Genomic DNA, 12038 nt, shown 5'->3' on the forward strand with positions numbered 1-12038 from the left:
AGAAGAGCTTTGACAGCCCCCTCACCAGGATTTTTTCAGTCTAGCTACAGGGAGCTTTGAGCACCAACCCAGGGTGACAGAATGAGATGTGAATAGTGGATGGTAGCATGAAGTGTGAACACAGGGTTCTAGTGTTGGCTCTGCCTCCATTGCCGTTTGGAACCTTGGGGAAATCTCAGCCCCAACTCCTCATCTGTCCCATTAGTCTGCCTGCAAATGACCCAATATGGACACTTACCATCAGGGTCCTTGGAGACGTTTGACATTCATGTTTGAGGCTTCTTCCCCAAATGCCCAGACACCCAAGGCCCCTTGGCGCCTCTGCATCTGCAGAAAGCTTTTCTTGGCTGTAGTCCTGACTTGGGGACCTTCGCTGCCTGCTGGTGGAAAAGAATCCTCAGCTGTGGAAACTGGTAAACTACATATTTTACAGATGAGAGTCCAAATTCCTGATGACTCTAAATGTGGTGTGCAATGGACAGAAGTCATCCTGCTGGTGTGACTTCCTGCTGGTGTCACCACCACCACTACTGCCCCATGTGGACATGCACGTCATAGAAAGACAAGAAGCAACAAGTCACTGGTGTCTTGGCCAACGCTGGCTCTCACCCATTACCCCTCACCCCAGTGCCTGTTCTGTGCTTGTCTACATTTTAAAAAATAAGATGTGGTCTATTTGCTGTGCAAGAAAACAGTTCATGGATCATCTAACAGCAAAGAAGAAGGAAACGAACAAGCCCCAGTCTCTGAGATCTGATCTGGCCTCCAGTCCCCACGCTCTCTGAGGAGGGGGTAACTTTTCATATTGAACAGCCACCAGTCCCTGAGATGTCAGAGATGTCAGACATTTGGAGGCTGGAGATACGCAGTTCCAGGGAAGCAGAGAGAACTTGTTGGTTTTCTTTTTTCTCTGAATGGGCCGAGATATTAAGGCAACCTAGACCTGGTTGAGATGTGGAAATGCCCAGTGGGTATTTTACTTGTCAACCAGTTTTCCACTGTTCCCCCAATCAGTGGGCCTCTGGCGCCCTGCGGAGCCCCACTGTTGCATCCTTTCCGAACCCCTAAGCTTCTAAGGCCTCCTCCCAAACTGAAGCCCTACCAGGGAGAAGTGCCCAAATCATGCCTGCGCCCAAGTTGCGCCAAAGGCACACCGGCATTCATATATGTGCATGCGCGCCTGTGTGTTTGGCATGTGTGTGTGTGTACAAGCGCGAGCACACGCGGGAGTGTGGCAGGGGCGGGCTCTGCGCCCGGGGGCAGGGCTCAGTGCTGAGAGTGGCAGCAGGACTTACCAAGCCGCTAGGGGCAGGGCGCCGCAGTGCCGTACTAGCGGGCAGCCGCTGAGGACTGCTGCGGGGCCGTGGATAACGGAGCAGGCAGACGACCCTGGCATTGCCTAACCCCAGCAGGGCCGCCCGAGCTCCGCAGCGCCCACTCGGGCTGCCATCTCCTCCCCGAGCGGGCTGCGCGGGCGGGAAGACGCTCAGACGCCGGTTTCGGTCCCCTTTCTGTCTTTTGGTTCCTCTTTCCTCCCAAGTAAGGGAATAAGCCCTGAGGAAGGAGCGCTCCGGGAAACCGCGCAACCAAGTGTTGCCTGGCGAGAGGTAAGACAGTAGCTGGCGCAGCGGAGGCGGGCTCGGGCTCGGGCTCGGGCTGGGGGACGTGGGCCGCAGCAACTTGAAAAAGGAGGGCAAAGCCAGAGTCGGTCCCGTGGCCAGGGGAAGGACCTGCAGCCAAGGCCACTGCGCCCACCCTGAGGGTGCCACCTGCTTCAAAGTCCCTGCAGAAGGAGACCCCCTGCTGGAAGGGTGAGGGCGCCGGGAGCGGGGCGGGGCAGGGCGCCGGCTCCCTCCTGGGCTGGGAGGACCTTCCAAACCTCAAAGGTGTGCGGGCGGGAGGCGGCCTTGCTCCAGGCAGTTTGCGAAAGCAACTGGTCAGATTTCTCCCCTTCTGCACTTACCTTGCTCTTTGGTGTCCAGTTCGCGCTCCAAGGTGCACAAGGGCAGCTAGGGGCGGGGAATACCTACCGTTTGACCGTTTGACCGCCGACGCTGTGGCGGTCCACGGGGTTTCAGGACTTGGGCACTCCGCAAAGCTCCTGGGCCAGGGGAGCTCAAAGGGAAGCTGCAGAGAACACGGATACCCTGACAAGTATGAGCTTGGGGAGGGGAGAAGGGTCAGGGAGAGCGTGTAAAGCTGACCTGTTTAGTCTCCGGGTCACAAGATGTGTGTGTGTGTGTGGGGGGGGGGGGGGGGCGGGTTGTGTGTGTCTTGAGAGACGCACATCTAGTATCACCTGTGGGCTTTCGAAAACTCCACCAGTCCACCTGCAGATTCTGATATTTTCTTCCTCTGGAGGAGTGGACTAGAATTTGGGGAGGGGGCCTGTGGAGTTGGAAAAGCCCTACAGGTGATTCTGATGCGCCGCCTCCATCCCCGCCATAATTGCAGTGGAAAGCAGGGGGCCAGAACGGGGAGGCAGCAGCCAGAGGCGAGCCTTCCAGCTGCAGAACCCAAAGTGGCGGACAAGACCCCTCCCCCGCCTCCCCACCCGGGAGGCCGGAGGGTCTGCTGCAGCGCGCGGGGTTTCGTGGCTGCGCCGCAGTGATGCGCGGGAGAACTGCGAACCCGTGGGCGCACTCCTAGCAGGCGCCACGCGGTTGTTTCCTCCGGCTTCATTAGCATACAATGACCTCCCTGTCCGGAAGACGACCTTGTCAATCTTTTATTTTGGGTGCTTGGGGGAGTGCACCTTGGCTCTGGAGGTGCGGACCCGGTGGCGGGGGCGGGGGGGTGGGGGATCACTGATGAGGGGCAGCGGTCAGGACACAGGGTCCAGGGTCGGGACTGCCCCTTTGGTTCCAGTCCGGGGGAACGTCATCCTATTTCGGTGCCTGGGATTCTCTGCCTAAAACACAGCCTGCAGAGTACTCGTTGTCAATGAAGGAATGAAGGACATTAGATCTTAGGGGGCAAATGTTATCACTGGTCTCTCTCTCAATCTCTCTCTCTCTCTCTCTCTCTCTCTCGCTCGCTCGCTCACACACACACACACACACACACACACACACACACACATACCTTTGTGCTTTATGACCCTCTCATTCCAGAAATACGTCCTAACACGGGAAGGGACTTCACCATCTGTGGTGTTAGAAAGGCTGTATTTGCCAAAGATCCGTCCTAATATAAATTATACCCATTAAATAAAGCAGCTGCAACTAAGCTAACTTTCCTGTTGTTCCCCTGTTGTACCCCCATCTAAGTATTTTCTTTGCCAATCTTGCCTAAAGTTTGTGTATAGGGCTGTAGGCATTATTACAGGCATTTTTATGGGCGGGGTTTGGGGGTAGCGAGCCAGTAGATGAATCTTTGCCACCTTACAATTTTATGTCAGTGTTCAGTTCAGATCAACCAAGATGTTGGGGGAAATGATAAATGTCAGGACGTCTTGGAATCTAGACTCAGAAATAGGAGAAACTGCTAAGGACATCTGTTCCTTGCCCCTCCCCAAACTCTCCTCGGTGCACCTTCAACAAGTGTCAGAGGATCCTGCCAACCCTGTACGCCCAGAGGTCTGGGCTGTGCACTGTGTGATCTGTCCCGGAGGAAGCCACAAAGCAGCTCTCCCCTCCTGCTGATCTCTGGGGGAGAAGGCTGCCTCCAGCTCCTCCTTTGGATGGGGAGGGGAAAGAGAGAAGTGCCTTTTTGTTGTGGGTAAAACTCTTTAAAATATATATATTATTGAATTACATCATTATGACAAACTCTTTTAGTATGAAAGCAATTCATGTCGATCGAATGCAGGAAATTTGGAAAGCTGAAAACTGTACAAAGAACGAAACAAAACACCTACAATTTGATCACCCAGATTCCACACTGTCAATATATTGGCCTATTTTCTTTCCATCTATTTTAATGCTCTGAAATTTTACAATCCATAGACAGCCAACATTTACTGGGTGCTTAAAACATGTACTTTGCAGGTATTAAGTATTTTGTATTCACAGTGTCATTAATCCTCAGAAGTCTTTCTAAGGCAAGCATTTATGTATTATTAACCTCACAGAGTTCAGGTGACTTGCCCAAATCACACAGCTATTATGTGGCAAAACCAAGATTCAATCCCAGGCTGTCTGACTTCTGGGCTGTTGCTTAGCCTCTGTAGCTAATGCTTCTTGCCTTTTTTTTTTTTTCCTAATTAGTATTGTAGCAAAAAGTCCTTCATGCACATCAGCTTCATGACTGCATAGTATTAAGCTGTTAATCATTTAAGTTGTTTCCTGTCTTTAGCAACTACAAATAACTGTACAACATCCCCGGGCAAAGTCTGCTGCACACATTTCCAAATACTTCCTTTGAATAGAATTCCCAGAAGTAGAATCACTGGGCCAAACGGTATGAATGTTTTAAGCCCCCAGGTATATATGACAAGCTGCTTTTCGGAAAGGCTATAGCAATTTACACTTCCATCCAGCAGAGGCAACTGTGCTATAATCAAAGCACATAACCACTAGGGACTCACATAGACCAGGGCCTCACACAACCAAGCCAGACCACACAAGCATCTCCCTGGTCTCATGGGAGAAGGAATCACAGTAATCCTGCTTTACACACACACAAGTATGATATGGAACCCATACAGTATGAAGCTGTACCCGTTTTTATGTGAACATGTGTCAGTTGCAGAATTCTCTGGCTAGAGGTCACATATTAACTTTGAACTATTGTGTAAAATGCGTATATGAGCTTAAGATCCCCCTTCTCTACACAAGTAATTAGAACAGCCCTCATTCCTATGAATGTGCATCACTACCAGCCAGACTCAGCCAACCCAAGCAATCCCTAACAGCTTCTTCACAGACTGGCCATATTCACAGAGCTGTTTGTTTCCTCTAAGTATCCAAATTCCACAACCAAACCACAGTGTGAGTTGATATCACTATGTCGTAACAGAATTCACCACCCAAAAGCACTGATGTTTAGTGACTACAAATAAAGTTAAAAAATAAGGCTATACACATGATAAAAAAAATGTTCTCAGGTGAAGAAAATGTGGCCACAGGAGAGAAACTGAATTAGGCAATACAAAAAGACACAAAGGGGAAATTTTCAAAGAAAACAAATTGGCCCTTGCTCTGAGTTCTCTCTGGTTTGCTTCATAGCCACCTCTGCCACCAGCAGTGGGATTAGTGGCCCTGGCATATCATCTGTTGCTGTAAAAGGAATAAATGTCAGTTGAGCCCCCACTATGAAATCTACTTATTCAAAACCGCTCAGGTCTTAAAATGTTCCTCTGAGAATCCTTCCCTGACTGTTCATCTGGGTTAGGGACCTCTCTCTGCTCCACCTGTAGCACCTGTGCATACACTTGCCTCCCTATGGTAAAAATGATTTATCTGCATATCCCCTACTCAACTGTGGTCTCCCGGAAGGTACAGCTGGCACTGTGCCCCCAGCACCTGAGAATTAAATGTGGTGAATGGGCACAGAAGAGAATCTTCTAGCTACCATGCTGGTGCTTTCTGAACATTGCTCTTCTGATGCACCTTCATTCTGCTCAGACTACTCAGTCTCAGAAATGTACCTGAAAGGTGTCTAGAGCTGTGCTGTCTATTTTCACATGGGACTATCACCATTTTCATTTAATTCGTTAAAATTAAATGAAATTTAAAATTCCATTCCGCAGTCACATTTCCAGTACTCAAATGCCACATATGGCTGCTGGCTACCATATTGGAGAATACACATGTGGAACATTCCAATTATTGCAGACAGTTCCACTGGACAGATTAGATTGTAAGCTTGGTGCAGGCAGGGAGTGTGAGTCTTTTCCCCTGCAACCAGCACAATGCCTGGCCAGCAGAGGAGGAGGGGGAGAAAGAAAGAGGAGGGATGGTGGAAGTAAATGTAGTAACATTACCTATACCATTAATTGGCACCTACTTTGTGCCCCACATTGTGCTATATTTTGTATATGCATTATCTCACTTAATATTCATATCACACCGAACCTGATATTAATCCTACTTCACAAACAAGGAAGGTGAGTCTCAGAAAGTTTGGTCACAAAGCTAGTAGGAAAGGCTAAGTTTTAACTCAGGCCCCTATGATTTCCCAAGGGAAAGAATCGGTATAATTTGCAAATGTCAATGGTATTTCAAGAGTGTAAAATTTTGCTTGATGGGTGAGGTAAGGAGAAAGGAACCCACCTATACTGTAGCCTAACCAGAGGCCCAAAACCTCCTTAGGAGAACAGGCCAGCCAACCACCACCCTCTGTGTTTCTGCCCAGTGAGACCTGTCATCACCTCCAGAGAGAAATACTTGCTTGGTCAGGATCTCACAGCCAGTTAATAGCATAACCTGGCTCCCCACTCCCTGGTCAGTGCCCTTTCCAGGCTCCATCCTGCCTCATAGGCCATTGGGTTCAGTGTCCTCACTATCATTAACACTCTTGCTCCAGTTTTCTCTAATTTCTTCATTCTTAATGAATAAAACACAAAATGTCAGGGGAGGCCTAATCAGCACCAAGTAGAGTAAGATGATCACTTCTTTTGTTTTACATTTTATATTTCTGTTGAAACTCTGTAAGGTTGAAGTAGGAATCTATACCAGTAATACCTGTTAAATTTAGTATCAACTGAAAAAAAAATCCCAACTCTCTTTTAAACTTGCTTTTGAACTGTGTCACCTACCCACCCCCACTCCATGCTTGTACAGATGTACCTGGGACCCAGATACAGAACCCTTGCATTTATTCTTAATTTTATCTTGTTCGATTCAGTCAATCTTGCCAGCTTGCCCAGATATTTTGGGCTTTGATTCTGTTAGTTACTGACCCTCTGGTTGACTTTCTGCCATCCCAAAATCTGGTAAGTGTGACCTCTTCAACTAAGTCATCGATAAAGATGATGAACTTTACAGGATTCTGGGACATTCCACTCTATACTCCTGAAAGTTAGATATTAATTCAATAAATAAACATCACTCTTTTAGAAAATTTATTCCACTTCTTGTACTATCACTTGGCCCATATTTATTCATCTTTTTCAAAAGATTATCAGGGGAATCTTATCAAAGGTCTTAACAAAGTTCAGCTACCCTTTATCACTGGTATTTCCCTGATCTGCTTGCCTGGTATCATTTTCAAATAAGCAATTTTGTTAGTCTGACATAAACTACTTTCATAACTTTAGTCCTAAAGGTTCACTCCACATCCCATTCCAGAATGTTTCCTGGAATTAATATCAACCCGACAAGTTAAGAAATTCTCATAAGTTATTTTCCCATGAAAATAAATAGAACTGTGTTTGCCATGAAAATGGTGGTGATAGTGGTAGCGATGATAGTGGTGGTTGTGGTAGTTGGTGGTGATGGTGATGGTGGCGATGGTGGAGGTAGTATGGGGGTGATGGTGGTAGTGGTGAGAGTGTGGTGGTAACAGTGATAATGGATATGGTGGGGGGGGGTTGGTGGTGATGGTGGTGGTGGTAGTGGTGGCAGTTATTGGAGGTGATGGTGATGGTTAGTGGTGGTTGTAGTGATGGTAATGGGATAGTGGTGGTGGTAGGGGTGGTAATGGTATTAGTGGTTTCCTTACTCTTTGATTCTGAACAGATTATAGAGAGTGGTCTAGTGATCTCAGTTGCATGTTGTCTTAGCACCCTGGAATATTATTCAATTAGCCCAAAAGACTTGTATTAATTTGAGGTGGACTTAAGTGTCTCTGGCATCATTAATCATGAGACCAGGGAAGGAGTTGAGACAGCATCTAGTCCCAGGCCTTCCTCTTCAAATTTGGGAATCCTCCATCCAAAGGGAAAGCGCACTGCCTGGGTTGACACAGCCTGGACAGGAACCCAGGTCTCCCACACCTCCCCAGGCCTTTCCTCAGGGCATAACTTTTTTTCATCTTTGTTTTGGAAGTTTAAGGCTTTGTTTTCTGCAGAAGTGTTCATTTTTTTCTCTTGGAGTAAACCTCTGAAGTCATTGATACCTCAGTGAAAATTAAAGATTCTTTCCTGACCATGATTTAAAAGGAGAAAGGAGGTGAGAGCTCACTTTCCAAGTGGGAAATGGAGCCCCATCCATGGCAGGAGAGGGGCACTGAGAGAAAAGGTTCAAGTAAGAGACTTTTTAAATAATTAAAATCACAATAATAATAACCACCTTTTACACGTGCACCACACTTAGAAGATAACAATGTATTCAGATCCATGATCTGTCCAGATTCCACTCAAGCAGCATGGATGTCACCAGCCTCATTTCACTAGTGTGATTTTACCAAAGCAATGGCTATGATCTAGAAGAGTCTACTGTCGCAAGAAAAGGGATGAAAGATAAAACTCAATGGCCACACAGCAGCTGACAAACCCCAGACTTGCTTGCTCAGCTAATCATTTGGGCCCATCATTCCTTTCTGTGTGGTCTGCATGGATTGTTTTATCCTCACTTAAGGCATAAACAGTCTCATCTAAACAGGAACTAAGTTTTCACTTTCCTGATGACTGGTCTGGTGTGAAAGTTCCAAGTGGCCAGAGGTCAGCAGGGCCACTTTGACCCTTAAATGCGGAAATGCTTGAAATGTTTAGCTCCAATGTTTTCATTCTTTGCTGCATTTCCCTACCTCTCTGCTCTGGGACAGCAGCCTGCAGCACTTTACCAGCCGCCTCAGTGCCCTGCCTCTCAGTTCAAGTGAAAGAGCTAATAAAGCTCTCTTGATCTCCTAGAAGGCCAGAGTGCTCCGTATCTTTGAGCGCCACACAAAATGGGTGCTCTCATCCAGTCCCCCACACTCCCCATCCAAGGTTTCATCAACAAAATGTTCATGATCTTCAGAACTTGACCCCAGGACACCCACTGATAGAAATCCGTCTCCTCCCTTTTCTCATGCCAGGATTTCCAGCAGACTTTGGCTGATCACAAAGTGGTTTTTCCCAGTAATTAAGAAGCCAGTAGCCAAATTTTGCTATACCCGAGGAAGTCCCTACTGTTCTTAATTTTTTAAGCTAATTCTTTTTTTAAAATAGTTTATTGATTTTTAGAGAGAGAGGAAGGGATAGGGAGAGAGTGAAACATTGAGAGCTCAACATCGATTGGCTGCCTCCTGAATGCTTCCTACCAGGGATCAAGCATGCAACCCAAGCATGTGCCCTTGACTGGGAATCGAACCGGCAACCTTCTGGTACACAGATGATGCCCAACCAACTGAGCAACACTGGCCAGGGCATGTTTCTAATTCTTAAATCATGCAAGTCATGGCAAATGCACTCCTGAGGAGATCCACCCAATCATTTGAAACAACACTAAGTCAGCAAATATACACAGTGGGGCAAAAGTAGGTTTACAGTTGTGAGTATACAAAACACAGAGTTTATTCTTATATTATTATTATTTATTAATTATTGTATAATTTTCCATATGAATAACTGTAAACCTACTTTTGCCTGCCCAGTATATTGAGCACCCCCTCTGTACCAGGCATAGGACTAGGTCTGGGGATTGGACCAACAGGGTCTCCAGGAGCTGGGTGGGACTGTGTGGAACAGAGTTAGAAACAGATATCATGTGGCATTATCCTAGAGGAGAGTCAGAGGGGGATCATTTCCCCAGCTTAGGAAGGTATTGGACCAAGGAGGTCAGGTAATACTCTCTGGATGAGTAGATGAGCTTAAGCTGCAATTTAAAGGATGAATAGAAGTTAAATGAAGACGTGAGTGTGCGTAATGCATTCTAGGTAGAGGGAACAGTGTACACAAAGGCTCAGAGGCAGTCCTTGTCTATAATTTAGTGTTACTGGAGCAAAAACTGTGAGTTGAGAAATGTTGGGAGATGAGTCTGGAAATGTGGACAGGAGGGTCTTGTCTATCAAGTTAAAGAGTGTGGATCTTTTCTCATAGACAATGCGGTGGGGGATGGGGAGGGGTGTCACTGAGAAATTAAGTGGAAACTGACATGGTCAGATTTTAACAATAGAGGAAGTCCTCTAGATGGAGGGAGGCACAGAGTCAGGAAAGAACTGGTTATTAAATAGGTGTGACGATGGTGAGGGAGACAGAAAAACTAATGGTAACTCCCAGGCTTCTACCTTGTGTGCCTAGGACAGTAGTTGTCCCATCAGCCATGAGAACAAATGAGCAGAGGTGAGAGTGGAGTTAGATAATGATTCAGTTCAAGGCATGTTATATTTGAGGTGTCAGTGAGAGGTCCAGATGGAGATGTGGTTGATAGATGAGCTATGTGGCTAGAGATCAAGATTAGGGAGTCATCAGCGGAAGTGATAGGTGAAACCACCAGAGCCAATGAGCTCATAGGGAAGTCAATTTCCATTTATCTTGATACATGTATAGCCAGCATCTGAAAGATCCATGTCAAGGAGATCCATGCCTCTTTAATAATGGGAGGAAACTTCTCACAGTGTTGAGAGTCTGGGCTTGGCAGGTGAATTGTGGCAGTAGCCACTTGCTGACTCAGCTAGACCAATGCCCACATCTGCCAGGTGAACAGTCAGGCATGGCGCTTGTTACAGAAACAATTGTATTCCTCTTCCACATTTGAGCTTCACAAATTTGTAAATATGGTTTGTTTGTGTGTGTTTTTTTATAGAACACTGGTTCTCAACTCTCGTTAAACATTAAAATAACCTTGGAATTTTGCAAAAATAGCAATCATGGATCTCACTCAGGGAGATACTAATTTCATTGGTCTGGGTTGGGGCCTGGGCCTGAGTAGTTTTTTAAGGGTCCCCAAGTGACAATGTTCAGCTGAGTTAAGAAACGTTACTAAACAAGATGTTTCCTCACTGCTTCCTCAAATTACAGGGTTTTTATTCCTTATCTTCTTTGGCAAATCTCTTATGAGTGCATTACAGTTTCTCTGAAAACCACTTTAAAATATCAGAACCTACTCTGGACTCTGCACAACAGCCCTGGTTTTGCCTGCACATTATCACTGTCTTTGCATTATATGCATATTTTTCCCTCATGCCTTCAAGGAGAACCTTTGGAAAAAGAATCATGGGAAACCTTGTCAAACATCCTGACTTACAACTATAATCTACCACATTTCTCCCTGAGTTACATAACTTATAGACCTGTCAAAAAGATGCTATGACTTCTGAGTGAACCTTGGTTAGTCCTAAGGGTTCATTGCTTTCTCTTCTAAGTGCTCAAAAAGCTCCACTTAACCTAGCAGTTCTTGGATTTTCATTTACATTAGAATTGCCTGGAAACTCTTCCCTCAGAGATTCTGGTTCAATTAGTGGGGTGGGGTCCACAATCAGCATTTTAAACCAGCACCCAGAGTGATTCTGGTTCAGGTGCACCACCTTTGAGAAATGTGGTCTTAAAAATAGGAAATGAAGAATACACATTTAATTTATACCCACTCCCTTAGTGTTTTTTGAAATAACCAACTTGATATATAAAATACTTTAATATATTTATTATAGTACTGACAACCAGAAAGGATACCATATAATGCACTTGTTAGAAATTTTGACATTCCATGATTAAGACTGTACCCAAGAATGAATTGAGGGAAAGCCCAACCAATCCATAATTCATCGAAGCTGATGGAAAAGTTGGCCTAGAGATGAAAAGGAAGGGAATCCTAAAAGAATTTCACTAGCATCTCTAAGTTAAGATGGCAGGGGCTGCAAATAATGGGAGAAAATATCTTCAAATCACATATGTGAAAGAAGGTTCATATTAAGAATATATAGAGAACTCCTAAAACACAACAGCAATCTGATTCCAAATGGGCAAGAGATTTGAAAGGTGTTTCCTCAAAGAAGACACACCAATGGTCAATAATTATATGAGAAGATGCTCAACATCACTAATTATTAGGAAAACCAAAACCACAATGATATACTACTTCACAGCCATTAAGATAGCTATGATTTAAAAAATATTGATGAGGATGTGGAGAAATCGAGCACTGTTGGTGGGATTGTGAATAGTGCAATTACTATAGAAACAGGATGGTGATTCATCAAAAAATTAAAATTAGAACTACCATATGATCCAGCAA

General features: G+C 45.7%; 1 protein-coding gene across 3 annotated transcripts in view; it reads left to right on the plus strand.

Annotated features, from left to right (window-relative positions):
* Positions 1-1353: 1353 nt before the first annotated feature.
* DGKG (diacylglycerol kinase gamma) overlaps positions 1354-12038 on the plus strand; it is a 200826-nt gene continuing 190141 nt past the window's right edge. For 2 of the 3 annotated variants that reach the window (XM_070406629.1, XM_070406632.1), the window contains exon 1: positions 1354-1607. The gene's annotated coding sequence lies outside the window, so the exon portion shown is untranslated. Of the gene's footprint in view, positions 1608-1790; positions 1812-12038 lie in introns of those variants that run through there. The other variant, XM_070406630.1, reaches the window with a different exon arrangement.

Source organism: Myotis yumanensis, unplaced genomic scaffold (assembly GCF_028538775.1).
Source record: "Myotis yumanensis isolate MYYU_CA2020_CCGP unplaced genomic scaffold, mMyoYum1.0.hap1 SCAF_2, whole genome shotgun sequence".
In the NCBI taxonomy this organism is placed as follows: domain Eukaryota; kingdom Metazoa; phylum Chordata; class Mammalia; order Chiroptera; family Vespertilionidae; genus Myotis; species Myotis yumanensis.